The sequence below is a fragment of the Coffea eugenioides genome, chromosome 8, assembly GCF_003713205.1.
Source record: "Coffea eugenioides isolate CCC68of chromosome 8, Ceug_1.0, whole genome shotgun sequence".
Lineage (NCBI taxonomy): Eukaryota > Viridiplantae > Streptophyta > Magnoliopsida > Gentianales > Rubiaceae > Coffea > Coffea eugenioides.
Window position 1 is genome coordinate 36,164,304 of NC_040042.1, and position 16,469 is coordinate 36,180,772.

At 34.9% G+C, this 16,469-nt stretch overlaps 1 long non-coding RNA gene across 1 annotated transcript; it reads right to left on the bottom strand.

Annotated features, from left to right (window-relative positions):
• Positions 1-363: 363 nt before the first annotated feature.
• Positions 364-1,266, bottom strand: LOC113781454. Its single transcript, XR_003469611.1, has 3 exons — positions 1,093-1,266; positions 962-1,001; positions 364-804 (listed from the first exon to the last, which is right to left on the bottom strand). It is a non-coding gene; the product is annotated as an uncharacterized LOC113781454 (long non-coding RNA).
• Between the last annotated feature and the right edge of the window lie 15,203 nt (positions 1,267-16,469).

Here is a 16,469-nt window from a genome sequence, read left to right on the forward strand (position 1 = left end):
GAATATGTTTTTCTTCAACAAAAGAACCTGATGCTCCTTCGGTTTTTATTGTTTAGTGATGTAAGTATGTGACAAATTAAACTGTCAGCTGGTTGGTAAGACGAAGCACTTCATGTACGTGTGAATAAACCTTAGCACATGTTTTGTACCCTACATTTCCCCCTTGAACTGCAAATGATGAAAATTTTACTGCCCGTAGGGAATAATAGTGCCTGGCGTCCAATCTATGTGGATTTTTCAATTTCTTAACTTCCAGGTTTGTTACTTTCGGTCAGTATTGACAACATGTTGTCCAATTAGAGCTTCGCTACCAGAATACAGAAGTTGATCCCTTTTCATAATAATCTGCATTTATGCGTTATCTGCTACAGAAACTCTGAACTTTCATAATATCTGTTACATGGTAGAATAATCTGGTTTAGACTTACCCCAAGTACAATAATCTCGCATAGAATCTCCTTCAAGGCTTTAAGGCCAAGTAACAGACAGACTTGTAAGTTGTTACTATTCAGGGACATATTACAGAATTGTTCCAAAAAGTTTCACTATCGGCACATGAAGCCATGTTACAAGACTACTAAACGGTAAGTACGTTAGAAAGCCTGTTATTTTTGCCACAACGAACAAAAAAAGCCTTCAAACCAATAGGAGTAATATTTTATCTCCAAATAACACATCAAACTATGCAGCGAAAGAGGGCAAATGCACAGTTAGATGTTTATAATTGGTCTTTGAACACTACTTGACATTGCCAAAATAGTAGATATTATCCCCTTCAAGCAAACATTGTGTGTTTCCCAAGGCCTGCAAAGATTATCAAGTAAAAGTTTTCTGATCAGTCATTGTACGATTTGTTTCTTGGTATGCCGCTGATGGTGCTGCAACTAATTTTTTTTAACTAACAAAAGAAACTGAACAAACGTGCTGGATGATATAAACTATAAAGCGATATCTTGCTTACATGATCACACAAATATTTTGCAGGAATGAAGGGACAACACCTGCAAAATCCAAACATAAAAATTTTCACTCGGAGGGAAGATTAGGAGGGAGTCAGAGTAGAAATTGAGTCTGCAAAAGTGAGAAATTTACGCTCGAGTAGACACTCGACCGTGTTGGTTTCTGTCCAGGTGACTTTCGCACAAGTGATCAAATGGAGTGGAAAGGTGTATTTGCCATTTTGCCTATCCATGAAGGAACGCCAAACAAAACATAGAGAACCAGTATTCATCAAATGGAGTGGAAAGATATATCTGCCATTTTGCCCATCCAACACCCTTGTTGATGCCTGTTTTAACTACTAATTTATAGACAATTTGTCCACTGTTTCTTATCCCGTCAACTGAGAAATTGAACCAGATGAAATCCATCTAATCAGTAGATGGTAAATTAGTAAAATCTGCTTCTGTTTTTTTTTTTTTGGTTAAGCACTTGTTGGACAGCCAAAAGAACTCCATGAGAGACCAAAAATCAGGTCAATGAAACTTTAAAGAAGCTCTCTCGAAATTTCTTGGATTGGTCAGTAATCAGTATAGTTTTGTGATGCCTTATTAAGAAGTTACAGAAGGACAGATATGGCCATATTGTATAGACATAATGATCCGACAACTTTATTCCTTGAAATTTTCTTTTTGACTAGACTGGATAGATTCTCTATTGGAAATCAAAGGTGCCAAGACCAAAACAGATAAAAGTTACAGAAGTCATCATTTGCATAGGCTAGCAAAGAAGATAGAGCTACAATTTAAACTTCGAATTAATACCATTTCATTGCTTGATTGCTTAATTTTGAGGCTTACTCTTAAGTTGTGCCCTATAATGTGGATTGATTAGTAATTTGCCCATCCGAAACATACAAATTGACTCGACAAATGGTCAAACACGTTGATTAGATTTAGATTTAGATTTTATCTTTTGATTTTTTTTTTTGGAGTTTTAATGTGATATTCTATTGATTTTCCACATCTGTAGTATCAAGTGTTCGTTCTAGATCTGTAGGATTAAGTATTTGTTTTTCAAATATGTTTGTATCTATGTATGGTTGATGTAATTTCTGTTAATAGTGCAGATTTAATGAAATGATGCTGTGTTTTATCCAAAAAAAAAAAAAAAGATTTTCTGTGTTTGGTAAGTGTGGAAAGGGATTCATATCCTCATATGCATAATGCTTTGAAGGTTTACCTTTAAGTTATTACATTTTTTTCTATTCAAAAATATTGCAGTGTCCAAGAATTAGTATACAACTGCAGATGTAATTATAAAAATCATATTTTTTTTACTAAAAGTTTTTAGTTTCTTATGATGATTTATTTATTTTTAAATGCTTTCCATGACAAAATATCAGTATATATCAGAAGGAAATATTAATAAGGACAAACAAGGAAAAATGAGTGTGAAATATTTTTCATGAATATTTATTTTCCACTTTTTTTTGTAATAAGGAATTATTACTTACCAAAAAAATAGAATGCTATTTAAAAAAAAAAAAAACTTTTGTATACCAAGGAGACCCTGTTTGCATACACAACTACTAGTACTTTCTCACATTCAAGAAGACCCTGTTTGAGTAATTTTCATTCTCAATTCTATACCCATTTTTCCCATCAATCCACAACTGAAATTTGGGTAGAATTTGCAAACTCAAAGGCACATAACGTAAAAACAATCAGATTAAACATTACAAAGTGCTCTGATGGTGTTAGCACCAACTATGCTTGTAACACCCTTTGTTAAAAAAAAAAAATTATTGAGGAAAGCGGATGCCCATTTTAATTACTACCAATTTATAGAGGAAATCTGTCCACTGTTTCTCTAGATTTTTGTAATAGTTCCTTCAGTGTGGAAAGTGACTATAGAGAACAACTATAATAAAATTTAATTTGATTTTCGTAAATTCTACATTTTAACTTTTGTTGACAATTGAAAAATATAGATACAAAAGCAAGCCAGAACATCTAAAAAACTAAAAAACCAATCTGAAGTAATCAATAGGAGCCATAACGCACCTGATTCATAAATGGTACTTACTTGATTTCCCCAAAATTAAGCACTTAAATAGCAAAAAAAAAAAAAAAAAAAAGACGACTAACATAAAATACTAAAGTCAGTAGTGGGATTCTTTGGTAAAGTAATGAGCCAGAAACTAAAGACCTTAAAGAAGCTTTCTCGAAATTTCTTGGGTCCATCAGCAGAATTGAGGTATAGATATCTCCGACTTCTTTATTTAGTAGATATGTTCTCCAATGGGAATTAAAGCCACCAACGGTCCAAACTGAAAAAAAAAAAAAAAAAAAAAAAAAAAAAACAGTTAAGATCTATAATATCATCGTTTGCATAGTAATTGAGTCTTTGTCCAATTGTCTAAACTCTTTTTTTTTTTTTGGGCGACAGTGGTTATAATGAGTAAATATGTTAAGATAATTATACGAATTTGACAAATTTGCTGGACAATTGGTCGAGCCTAAAATCATTAGATTCGTTCCTGATGGGGAATATCTATGGTGTGAAAATGCAAGTTAAAATCAAAAGCGAAAGCACAAAAGCCAACAAAATGATTAAAGTTCAACAACAGCTACCATCACTTTTGAAACTGCTAGGTCATTGCCCTCTCCACTTTTCTTTCTCTTGAGTGGGGAAGAGGAATTTTGGTAACTTTCGGCCAACTTCTTAGATAATCTAAAATAATTGTTTTTTCTTGGTCTACAGAGATTTTAAATTTTACAAGGGGAAATGAAGAAAGGAGAAGGGGGAAAAGGAAAACTTTGAGAGTAATATCTTTATTAGTTAAATTAAGGGTTAAATGCAATTTTATTCTTAGTTGCGCTTTACTCCCCTAAACTCAGTAAATATAAATACTCCCCCCCCCCCCCTATTTGATATTTTAAGATAAAAGTGCCCTTACTATTTTATTTTATTTATTTATTCCCTTAGTTTTCCTTTTCCACTACTTTCTTTTATTTTTATTTTTATTTTTGTTCTTTTACTATTTTCTTTTTTCACTTCTCTTATATCACTATTTTGTTTCACTTTCCTATTAGTATTTCTAATTTGCATGTTATTATAATACTATAATTATTTATCATTTATAATTTTGTTTTTTTTATTTATTTACACTATTAGAAAATTCAAGACAAACTGTAAAGGCATAAAAAAGGGATAATTTCAAAAACCTCCTTTGAGATTTTGGACAATTTTACTGAGCTCCCCAGTGGTTTGGAAAATTACACCTACCTCCCTTGATTTGATAGTTTTAGTAACAAAACCTTAAAATAATATTGACTTTGTCAAATTTTTAAATAAATATCCAAAAATGCCCTTGTGTAATAAGTTTTAATTTATTTTTCTATACAATTATTAGGCTATCTAGTGTAATTATAAAGAAAAGGTGCCAAATTTTTCATGTCCATATATACTATTTGATAAACAACTATAATAATCATTTTATCACTATGATAGGATACTTTTGATGGTATTTTATTATGGATTTATATTTATAAGATAGAAAAGAAAATGTTGAAATAATTGATTTAGAGTTTATGAAATTTTCAAGTAATGGGATTATCATAACTTAGAAGTGATTTTGGGCCATTTCTTTTTTATTTATTGTTAATTTTAATGCCAAAAGTAGAAACTAATATTAGCAAAAACCATTGGATTACATATAAAATTAACTCATAAAAAATCACTAGTTTGACATTTGGTTATAATAGAAACTAGAGGTAATAGTAGTAGTTTTACAATTTTATTGACAAAAAATTAAAATAAAAAGGAATAAGAAGGAAAAATAATGAAAAAATAATTTTAAAAGTCATTCTAACTATAAGTATACCAAACAAGGAAATTTCATTAAAATAGTTAAGGGTAGTATTGTCATTTTAAATGATAAGGGAGGTATTTGTAATTTTAAAAACCCCGAGGGAGTTAAATGAAATTATTAAAAATCTCAAGGAAGGTTTCTGAAATTATTCCCGTGAAAAATTAATATATGCATGTCATAATGAAAAAGTGTATATTACTAGTAATTTGATTATTTAAAAGATATTAGAAAACTAGAATATTAAATTACTAAATATTTTAAAGTATATCCCAAAAAATAAAGTAACTAGTAGTTTTGTTGACTTTTTTTAATGTATAGTTGATTAACGACTATGTTTTTACAATCTAAAATTGTTACTATTGTTAATAAAAATTAATTTATTCTAAACTCTAGACGCATTGAATTAAGTAATATATGCTTTATGTGCATAGATGACATATATTTTGTTATAGCATAGATTTTATGATAATTATTGCTTCCAATAATAAAAAGACATTCTTTCTAACGTTTAGGAGTTTTTGAGGGGTAGAAAAAGATGGAAAGCTTTTGATTTGGATGAATGAGGTGCAACTGTTATGGTTACCAAAGTTTTTTGGGCGGAAAGCATTAGACAAGTTGAGAATGCCCAATAAAATTTTTCTAAATGCCAATTTTGTCCTCAAATGTGAATTGAACAAATTTTTATTTACATATATATAAATATATATATATATATATCCAAAACCATCCATTTTTCCTACTTTAACTTCCAAACAACATTAAAATCTCTTCTCTTCATTTCTCTTCTTTTCTTTTCTTTCATAACTTAACATTTCCCATCTTTTATTTTCTAATCTAAACATCCAAACAAGCTATGAGAGTAAAGTTCAAGGGGATTTAGTGCTTTTAACCCTTGAATTAAATCTTGGAAAAATCGTTCAAAACATCCCTTATATTTTGCAAAATAACTTTTTTCGTCCCTCGCATTGAAAAATATAATTTTACATCCCTTACAAATTCACACTGATAAACTTTGGTCCCTATCTAGGTTTTCGACTAGTTTTTGGTCGGAATCCACCACGTGCCTTGCATGTGATTATTTTTTAAGGACAAATTTGTCAAATCAATTTTACATAATTTGATTTATAGTCCCTCACATTTTACAAAATAAATTTTTTTGTCCCTTACATTTTATAAAATAAATTTTTTTATTCTTCACATTTTTCAAAATGGATTTTTTCATCCCTCATTGATCATGTATGCGAATAATTTTTTTTAGGAAAAATCGTTCAAAACGTCCCTCACATTTGGTAAAATGACTTTTTACGTCTCTCGCATTTAGAAGTATAATTTTACGTTACTTTCAAATTCACATTGGTCAAATTTGTTTCCTACCTAGGGTTCCGATTAGTTTTTGGTCGGAATTTATCACGTGCCTTACAGGTGATCATTTTTTAGGGGTAAAATTATCAAATCAAAATTTACATAATCCAATCTATAGTCCCTTATATTTCACAAAATAAAGTTTTTCATTCCTCACATTTCATAAATGAATTTTTTCATCACTCATTGACCATGTGTGTGAATAGTTTTTTTTTTAAATTCATGTATATATCTATTGGATTTCAACTGAATAGTACCAATAGCATATAATATATCTCTATTTGATTTCACCTGAATAGACTTATTGTAGTTGTGCAAATGCTATTCAATAGATATATACATGAGTTTAATTCTAACAATTTTGTTTTAAACCTATATATATATATATATATATATCTATTTGATTTCACCATATGAATCTATTCAATATTTGTAGCTTTTTCTCTTTTGGTAATAATTCATGTATTGAGTTGTGTAATAAGGCCATCTAATTAATCGATTCTTACTCGAATTCCATAGTTATGCTAACAAATTGCAGTTTAAATTTGAAATTTTTACTCGCCACTTTTAAGACTAACAGTTGAATTTCTTATCTTGTGATTGTTTTAAAATTTGAAAATGTCAATCACTTACTTCTTTTTGTCATACTTTTATTTTGTGTATTTTTATGTCCAAATTTAATTCGATATAAACACTTGATAATGTTTAGGATGAAATGCCTTCTTTGTTTTTAATTTTCGAGTAAAAGGAAATGAATATGAGTGAAAAACTAACAATTTTTTAAACCCCTGTATATATTTATTTAATTTCACATGAATAGTACGTTCAGATGAAATCAAATAGAGATATGTTAGAAACTATTCGTATTGTTCACGTGAAATCAAATAGATAAATATATGAGTTTTAAAAAAAAAGTTATTCATACACATGATCAATGAGAGATAAAAAAATTTATTTTATAAAATATGAGAGACTATGGATTGAATTATGTAAATTTTGATTTGATAATTTTGTTCTTAAAAAATGATTACGTGCAAGGCACGTGATGAATTTCACCCAAAAACAAGTCGAAAACCTAGATAAGAATCAAATTTGATCAATGTGAATTTGTAAGGGACGTAAAAGCATACTTTTAAAGTGAGGGATATAAAAAATCATTTTATAAAATATGAGAAATGTTTTGAACGATTTTCTCATGTGGTTACTTTGGACTTGGAATAACAAAAAGTTCATGGCTTTAGATGCCATGCAGCTACTTTTTGACTCTCTTGCGACCATAAATTGTTTTTTTATTTCTTTTTTTCTCTTTTTCTATACAACTGGACTAGGGGATTTGTTTATTCATTCATATTACACAATTCTTTAACTAAAGAATCTACTTCTTACAAGGTACCTTTTTTTTTCCCTGCTAGAAGCCGACTTCAAGCTTTTTGTGAGAAATTGCAAAACTTGAGGATCAATTTCTTAAGCACTTGACTAATGTGTTAGGATGGCGGGTAATTGAATCAGGGTTTGTAATTGGGGGAAGCCAAACGATGTCGTTTTGATTAATTGGGGGATTTAAAAGTTAGTTAGTCGGTTAGTGGCTGATCACGTGGATTGTAATAAATAAGGGACCCATTGTCTTGCATTGGACAAGAAATAACAAGAATCTGTTTTCATTCTCTCAGTCTCTCTCTCTCTCTCATTCTCTCCGAATCTCTCTCTATTCTCACCTTCTTCCTAAATCCTTCTCAATTGAGCAATTAATCACTGTCGATGCAAGATTAATTGCTTCTGTTCTTAACAATTGGTAATCAGAGCTTAGATCCTTGGAGTACGAACAATTCCATGGCAGAAGGTACGCGATTCAGATCATTGGAAGAGCAAGTAAAAAGACAAGAAATCAAGCTCCAAGAACTGATGTAATCTCTGCTCTCCCAACGATCAGAGCAACAACAACTTAAGGACAATCTGAAACTGGAATTGGAAGAAAACAACAAGCGAATGGTGAATCTGTTGATAGGAATGGAGCAGAACCTCAGCAATTCCTTGGATCAGAAGTTCAACACACTCCTGTCAAGGATGACTGCTGCGAAGGACAAGGTCACGGATAGAGAGGAAAGGATGACGGGGGACCAGACGCCACTTCTCCCTACACCTCCAGCTCATCAGAAATTACAGCCTGAAGGAGACCAACAGAATACATACAAAAGAGAGTGGAGTAAGTTTCAGCTTCCTAATCCACCTAAGATAGATTTGCAGCTATTTACTGGAGAAAATCCTAGAGAGTGGTTGTGCAAATGTGATAAATACTTTATGAACTATCATATTCCGGAAAACCAGAAGGTTGAAGTAATTGAGATGTACCTAGAAGGCAAGGCTGATAGGTGGTTCCAGGGGGTAAAAATTGAGAAACCTGGATTAGGTTGGGTAGAATTTGGAGATCTGCGGTGCAAAAGATTCACTGACAGCATTTGCAAGGATGTTGTGGAAAAATTTAATAAACTGCATCAAGAAAGCAGTGTGGAAGAATATCAGGAACGATTTGAGGAATTGAAACCATTGATGTTGATTAAGAATCAAAATTTGGATGAAATTACTTTATCTCTAGCTTCATCAGTGGGTTGAAAAAGGAAATCAAACCTATGATCAGAATGCTAAAACCTACTACCTTAACCGAAGCCTTTGAGTTGTCTCAGTGGCAAGAGTACTCACTCAAAATACAGAGTAAAGGTCCCAAGGAGAGCTCCAAACAGCTAGTGGACAATCGATTTGGAATATCAAGGGGGAACGCATCAGCAGTAGGCAGCAACACCTATAAGGTTCCTGACAACAGTAACCAAAAAGGTCCTAGGTACAACACCAAACCACAGGAGGACACTAAGGAATTCAGGAAGATCTCAGCACAAGAGCTGCAATACAGGAGAAGTAAAGGTCTGTGTTTCAAATGCGGGGAGAAATACACCATAGGTCATCAATGCAGGTTGGGACATGTAAATTGCTTACAGATAGATGATGAGGAAGATGCTGTGTTTGAAGATGCATTAGGAGAACAGGATGAACAGACAGGACATCCTGGTCAAACCATGGAACTGTCTTTGCATGCCCTATCTGAATCACTGAAAAGGAAGACAATTACATTGACAGGCATCCTGGATGGTGAGAAGGTTTTCATATTAGTAGATACTGGAAGCTCCGACGGTTATATCAACAGTGAATTGGTTATTGGGATGGATATCAACTACAGATGGGTGGATCAGCCATTCTTTGTCATCATGGGAAATGGAACCAGTGTGTCCAGTAATGCCATTTGTCCTAATGTGCACTGGAAGATTAATCAACATGGTTTCAGATTCGATTTGAAGGTGATGGAGTTAGGAGGATGGGATATAGTATTAGGAGTAGATTGGATGACACACTTCAGTCCCATTACATTTGACTTCCAACAACTCAAGATATCACTACATAACCAGGGAAATGAAGTTCACTTGCATGGACAGGCAGAAGACTGTGATATGGACTTGATCAGAGGGAAAGATTTGAGGACGTTTATTGAGTATAAAAAGCAAATGTGTATGGCATTGAACTGTAAAAATAAGACAGAAGAAGGGGCAGATCCTATACCACAGGAAGTAGGAAAGCTGCTGCAGGAATATGATGATGTATTTCAGAAACCAAATTCTTTACCTCCTAGCAGGAGTGTAGATCATGAAATTCCTCTCAAACCAGAGGCACAACCCTTCAAATTGAAGCCTTACAGGTACCCTCACTGTCACAAGAAGGAGCTAGAAAGGCAGGTAACAGAAATGCTTCAAACAGGGGTAGTCAAGCACAGTAATAGCCTATTTGCCTCCCCTGTGTTGTTGGTTAAGAAAAAGGAGGAAACTTGGCGGTTCTGCGTGGATTACAGGAGGTTAAATGAAATGACTATTAAGGACAGGTTTCCAATTCCTAATGTAGATGAGTTATTGGATGAGCTAGCTGGTTCTGTGTATAAGACCAAGCTGGATCTCACAGCAGGATACCATCAGATCAGAGTTAAGCCTCAGGACACTTACAAAACAGCCTTCCAAACCCACTGTGGACACTTTGAGTTCCTGGTCATGCCTTTTGGGCTCACCAATGCACCAGCAACATTCCAGTCATTAATGAACCAGGTATTCCAACCCCACTTGAGGAGATTTGTATTGGTTTTTTTTGACGACATTCTGGTGTATAGTCCTACACTGGATGCTCACATACAACATTTAAGAACTGTACTAGATGTCTTAAGGAAGCACCAGCTCTATGTGAAGAAGTCTAAGTGCGCATTTGCTCAGAAAAAGGTAGACTACTTGGGGCATACCATTACTGATAAGGGTGTCAGTATGGATTACTCAAAAATCAGTAGTATTCTCCAATGGCCTGTTCCTCAATCAGTCAAGGAGTTGAGAGGATTTTTGGGTCTTACTGGGTATTATAGAAGATTTATAAAACATTATGGCATTGTATGTAAACCACTCACAGAACTGTTGAGGAAAGACAACTTTAAGTGGAACAGTCAAGCACAAGACTCCTTTGACCAATTGAAGAAGCTAATGTGCTCAGCTCCAGTACTACAGCTACCAGATTTTCAGAAACCCTTTGTAGTGGAGACAGACGCTAGTGGAGGAGGAATTGGGGCAGTATTAATGCAAGAAGGGCATCCCATTGCTTTTTTGAGTAAGGCCTTATCAGCCAAGAATTTGGGACTCTCAGTTTATGAGAAGGAGCTCCTGGCTTTAGTTATGGCTGTCACTAAATGGAGGCATTACCTAGTGGGAAGTCATTTCATTATCAGGACTGATCATCAGTCACTGAAGTATCTCTTGGACCAGAAGCTGAACACTGCCATTCAACACAAATGGATGACTAAGCTAATGGGATTGGATTATGAGATACAATATAAGAGAGGAACTGACAATCAAGTGGCAGATGCGTTATCCAGGAGGCATGAACCTGCATCCTTGGAAGTGAAAGGGTCCTGTCTAGCTATCTCATCTGTCAAGCATGGATGGATTGAGGAGTTGCAGAATAGCTATGAAGGTGGTTCCCATTGTCAAGACATCGTGAGTCAACTGATTCTAGACTCCAATTCACATGCTGACTATACCTGGTTGGATGGGATCCTGAGGTATCAAGGGAGGATTTATATAGGGAATGCCAACAACATCAGGAATCAGATAATCCAGGCATTACATGACTCAGCTATAGGAGGGCACTCTGGTCAGAAAAATTACTGGCAGAAACTCAAGTCTCTATTCTACTGGCCAGGTATGAAGCAGGAGGTGATAAACTATGTACAAAACTGTGAAGTTTGTCAAAGGAACAAATCTGAACATGTTCCTTACCCTGGGCTGTTACAACCAATTCCAATTCCCAAACGAGCATGGCTTCATATCACTATGGACTTTATTGAGAAACTTCCTAAGTCACAAGGATATGACTAGGGGTGTTTCGCGAATCGGCTCGCGAGCGGCTCGAATACGAGTTCGACTCGAGCTCGTTAATATCAAGCTCGAGTCGAGCTCGAGCTAATTAAGTCGAACTCGAACTCGAGCTCAAAAACATTAAACTCGTTGGCTCGCGAGCTCAATTATATATTTTTTTATTTTTTATTTTTTATTTTAATAATAAAATTACATATATATCCCTAATATTTTATTATTTATTAAAAAAATTATTTTTTTATTATTTTTTTTAAAAAAATTATTATTTTTTTAAAAAAATAAAATAATAATTTTTTTTTTTATTTTTTAAGCTCGAGCTCGAGCTCAAGCTTGATATTTTGAGCTCGAGCTCGAGTTCGAGCTTCACAAAATTAACTCGAGCTCGGCTCGATTAGACAAAGCTCGACTCGAGCTCGGCTCGTTTGCACCCCTAGATATGACACTATTCTGGTAGTGATTGACATGTTTACTAAGTTTGGACATTTCATCAGGCTCACTCATCCCTTTACGGCCAAGGGTGTTGCTCAGGTCTTCCTAGATCAGGTCTACAGGTTACATGGATTACCAGAGTCTATCATCACTGATAGAGACAAGGTTTTCACCAGTGTGTTTTGGAAGGAGCTCTTCAAGGTAGTGGGAGTAGGGCTGAACTACTCATCAGCTTATCACCCACAAACTGATGGGCAAAGTGAAAGGCTGAATCAGTGAGTTGAGAGCTACTTGAGGTGCATGACAGGGGAACTTCCTTCACAATGGAGTAAGTGGCTATCACTGGCAGAGTGGTGGTATAATTCCACTTATCATTCTAGTTTGGATATGACTCCCTTTGAAGCTTTGTACGGTTACAAACCTATACCACTGCCATTAGGACCCTATATGGATTCAATGGTACCTGCTGTGACCAATATGGTTCAAGAAGAGGAACAGAATCTCAAGTTGCATTAAGGAGCACTTAGCAAAGGCCCAGCAAAGGATGAAGCAGTATGCAGACCAAAACAGGACTGAGAGGAGCTTTTCTGTGGGTGACTGGATATTCTTAAAGCTGCAACCATATAGGCAACAGACTATAGCTGTGAGGAAGTGTCTCAAATTGTCAGCAAAATATTATGGGCCATTTCAGGTGGAGGAGAAGATTGGAGCGGTAGCTTATAGGCTTAAACTACCAGCAGGAGCACGACTACACCCTGTGTTCCATGTATCCTTGTTAAAGAAAAAGCTGGGGCCAGTACACAGCAGCTCCCCTGACCTACCAGAACTGGATGAATATGATCAATGTCCATTAAAGCCAGAAACTATCTTGAAGAGGAGAGTGATCATGCGTGAAGGGAGGTCTGTCATTCAGTTCCTGATTAAATGGAATCATCTGAGCTATGATGAAGCTTCTTGGGAGGACAAGACTTTCATTGAAAATCAGTTCCCTGAGTTCCAGACTTGAGGACAAGTCTGATTCTATGGGAGCGGAATTGTTAGGATGGCGGGTAATTGAATCAGGGTTTGTAATTGGGGGAAGCCAAACGATGTCGTTTTGATTAATTGGGGGATTTAAAAGTTAGTTAGTCGGTTAGTGGCTGATCACGTGGATTGTAATAAATAAGGGACCCATTGTCTTGCATTGGACAAGAAATAACAAGAATCTGTTTTCATTCTCTCAGTCTCTCTCTCTCTCTCATTCTCTCCGAATCTCTCTCTATTCTCACCTTCTTCCTAAATCCTTCTCAATTGAGCAATTAATCACTGCCGATGCAAGATTAATTGCTTCTGTTCTTAACATAATGTCCCTACAAGTTGAGATAGACTAGGTACTCTTTGCAGATTTGTCATTTTTCCTACAAAAAAACGAAAAAGACTGGGTATTCTTTGGCCAAAATAAGAACATCGATAATCAAGCAATTAAACATATCGAAACTTTTTTTATTTATTTCTTTTACCACTCTTCAATACATTTACAAAAGTTAAAAAAAAAAAAAGAATTCCTATCTGACATGTCAAATTTATTTGACCAAAAATATAAGAAATATGTTATTTTTTACCCTCATCATTTATTTTAGAGTAAATCTTATATTCATTGACAATGTATATACTATCACGATTGGAGTGCACTCAAAATTTGGATTTTAAATTCAAATTTAAATTATGCTTCATGCACACAATGGTGAAAGTGCATGCGGTTAATGTACAGAAGGTTAATTCTTTTATCAAACGGTCTAATTAACGAAAAGTACACAATTAAAATGACAATAACAAAGATGGGAGGACCTAACGAGTGATGACCCTCTATAAAGGTCGGCCAAAGCTTCGGAGGATTCTGTAGTCTCTGCTTGTTCCCTTTATTATCGCTCAGACGCCGTTGCTCTCCACCTCTTCTGCTTGCTCTCTGTCGCAGGTGACTTTCGCCTCAGCAACAAATAACAACCCCTTCCTTTTTCCTCCTCCAGAATTCCCAATCCTTCGAATTGGGATTCTTTTACTGTTAGGCCAAAGTCACCGCGCGACAGATGCGAACTGTAGAATTGAAGAGCCAAGGCGTCTTTGAGTGAACGTCTAGTCTGTTGTCAACGATTTTATTTATGATGATGGTTTTAACAGTTTTTTTTTTTTGTTGTGGGCTGATTTTTCAGAGGAATATTTCTGTTTTCCAGGTGTTTGTGCTGATGCCTCAGTGAGTAGTTCTGGCTTTTAGATTGTTTTCGGTGACTTTTCGATTGGGGGATTAATCATTTGTAAGTCTTGATGTTTAGCAGACGTATATGTATTTTAGGAGCACGCAAGTCAGTTTTTGTAATCATCTCACGTTCCAGAGGCCACCAGTTTGTGATTTTCTTAACACATTTAAAGTACATAGATTCAAATTTTTTTAATAGATTTATCAAATTTTATACATTGCTTAACTATTAATTGAATTTATGCACAACATTCCCCTTTTTAAGTCGAATCTAGAGTTAGGCTAATTAATTTGCTTATCCATGTTTATATCGGGATAATTGATTCCATGAATCTACTAGTTTCGTGCAAGATGGTTCTTTTCTTTTAGATGCATAATCTTTTGTGACTTAATGTCTGCCTGAATTGGATTAGCATTATTTTCGCCACGATATGAAAGAATTGATGCGTCTGTTCTGTGGATTGTGAATGAGATGTACAAGTGTTTTTATTACTTAGCAGAATGAGACTTGTTTGCTAGATGAGATTGTTCCTATGCGTGGTTTATCATTACCAAACCAAGCTGCTATCGCTGACTGAGCTCTAGATTTCTCTCCTGGGCTTAGTAATGGGACTGTTTTATCTCGCATAGGTACAAAGATATATCAGTAGATAGTACAGATAATGTTGGCTTGGTTAGTTTCTTTTGTCTACTGATCCAAGTAAATGTTGTAGCTGGAAAAGCATGAATTGGTTCAAGAGTTTATGTAACTTCACCTGACAGTTTTTATAGGCTTGAAGAAAGTGACCGGCAAGAGTTATGCAGCAAGACAGCCTCAGGTTGTGAGGAACTTTTAGTAATATGTGTCTTTTTGTATTGAAATTTAGTTAATTGTTTTGACATCAATCTGTCCTTTTTCACATAATTTGAACACATATCTGGTCATCTGATACTACGTGCATTTTACTTGATAAGATAAAGGAGATTGGAAAAGAGCTTGTCAGTGTCTCTTTTGTTAAAATTGTTCAAGCTTTGTGTGGAGTGTAGTATACGTATTCTATGTTACTTTTTGTAACTTTGGACTCCTATGTTGTTCCCCAACGGAAGAAAGAAAATGCTATTTGTTGGTGGCTATTTTAAGGATGACTTGCATAGAGAACACAGATTTGTAATCAACAGTTGATTTAACAGTTTTGTCCAATAATATGGACGCTTTTCCTTGCATAGCTTTATGGATTGCAGGTGGAAGTTCCCATTTCTCTCACTCCAATCCTTTCTATCTGGGCGCACCATCTTCTCCAAAATTGATTTGATCTCCCTGTTTGACACTTCGTTTTGATTATTTGTCTGCGGGTGGTACGACGCTAATACTTTGTGGAGTACGCCATAATTTCGGAACAGGGCAGCAACAGTCTTATTACAAAAGTGTGTGCTCCTATCATTTATCACAGTTCTTGGCATCCCAAAACGGATAAAAATGTTAGATCTTAGAAACTCTGCAACCACTTTAGAATCATTAGTACGGGTGACTTTTGCCTTCACCCACTTAGAGACATAATCAACGGCAAGTAAAATGTATAGGAAACCAAAAGACGAAGGAAAAAGACTCATAAAATCTATTCCTCAAACATAAAAAATTTCAACAAACAACATGGGGGTTTGAAGCATTTGGTCCCTATGAAAAATATTTTCCACCCTTTGACAATTATCACATAATTTACAAAATAAATACGCATCTTTAAAAAAGGTGGGCCAATAAAAACCACTTTCTAACACCTTACGAACTGCTCGTTTAGGCCCAAAATGCCCTCCACATGCAAACGAATGACAGAAATTTAAAATGGAGTGGACTTCACCTATACCTACACATCTTCTCAGTACTTGATCCGAACATTGCTTCCAAAGGTAGGGGTTGTCCCAAACGTAGTATTTGGCATTATTTTTCAACTTGTCTTTCCAAACTTTTGGCTAACCTACAAGCAATTGACTAGTTACTAAGAAATTTACAATATCAGCATACCAGGGTGCCGACGAGTCAACAACAAGTAGTTGCTCCTCTGGAAATGTCTCTCTCAATGGCTGCTTCTCCTTATGTGCAAGCAAGCGGCTCAAGTAATTAGCAACCAAGTTCTCTGTCCCACTTTTATTTTTAATCTCCAAGTTGAACTCTTGCAGGAGCAGGATCCATCTGATGAGTTTC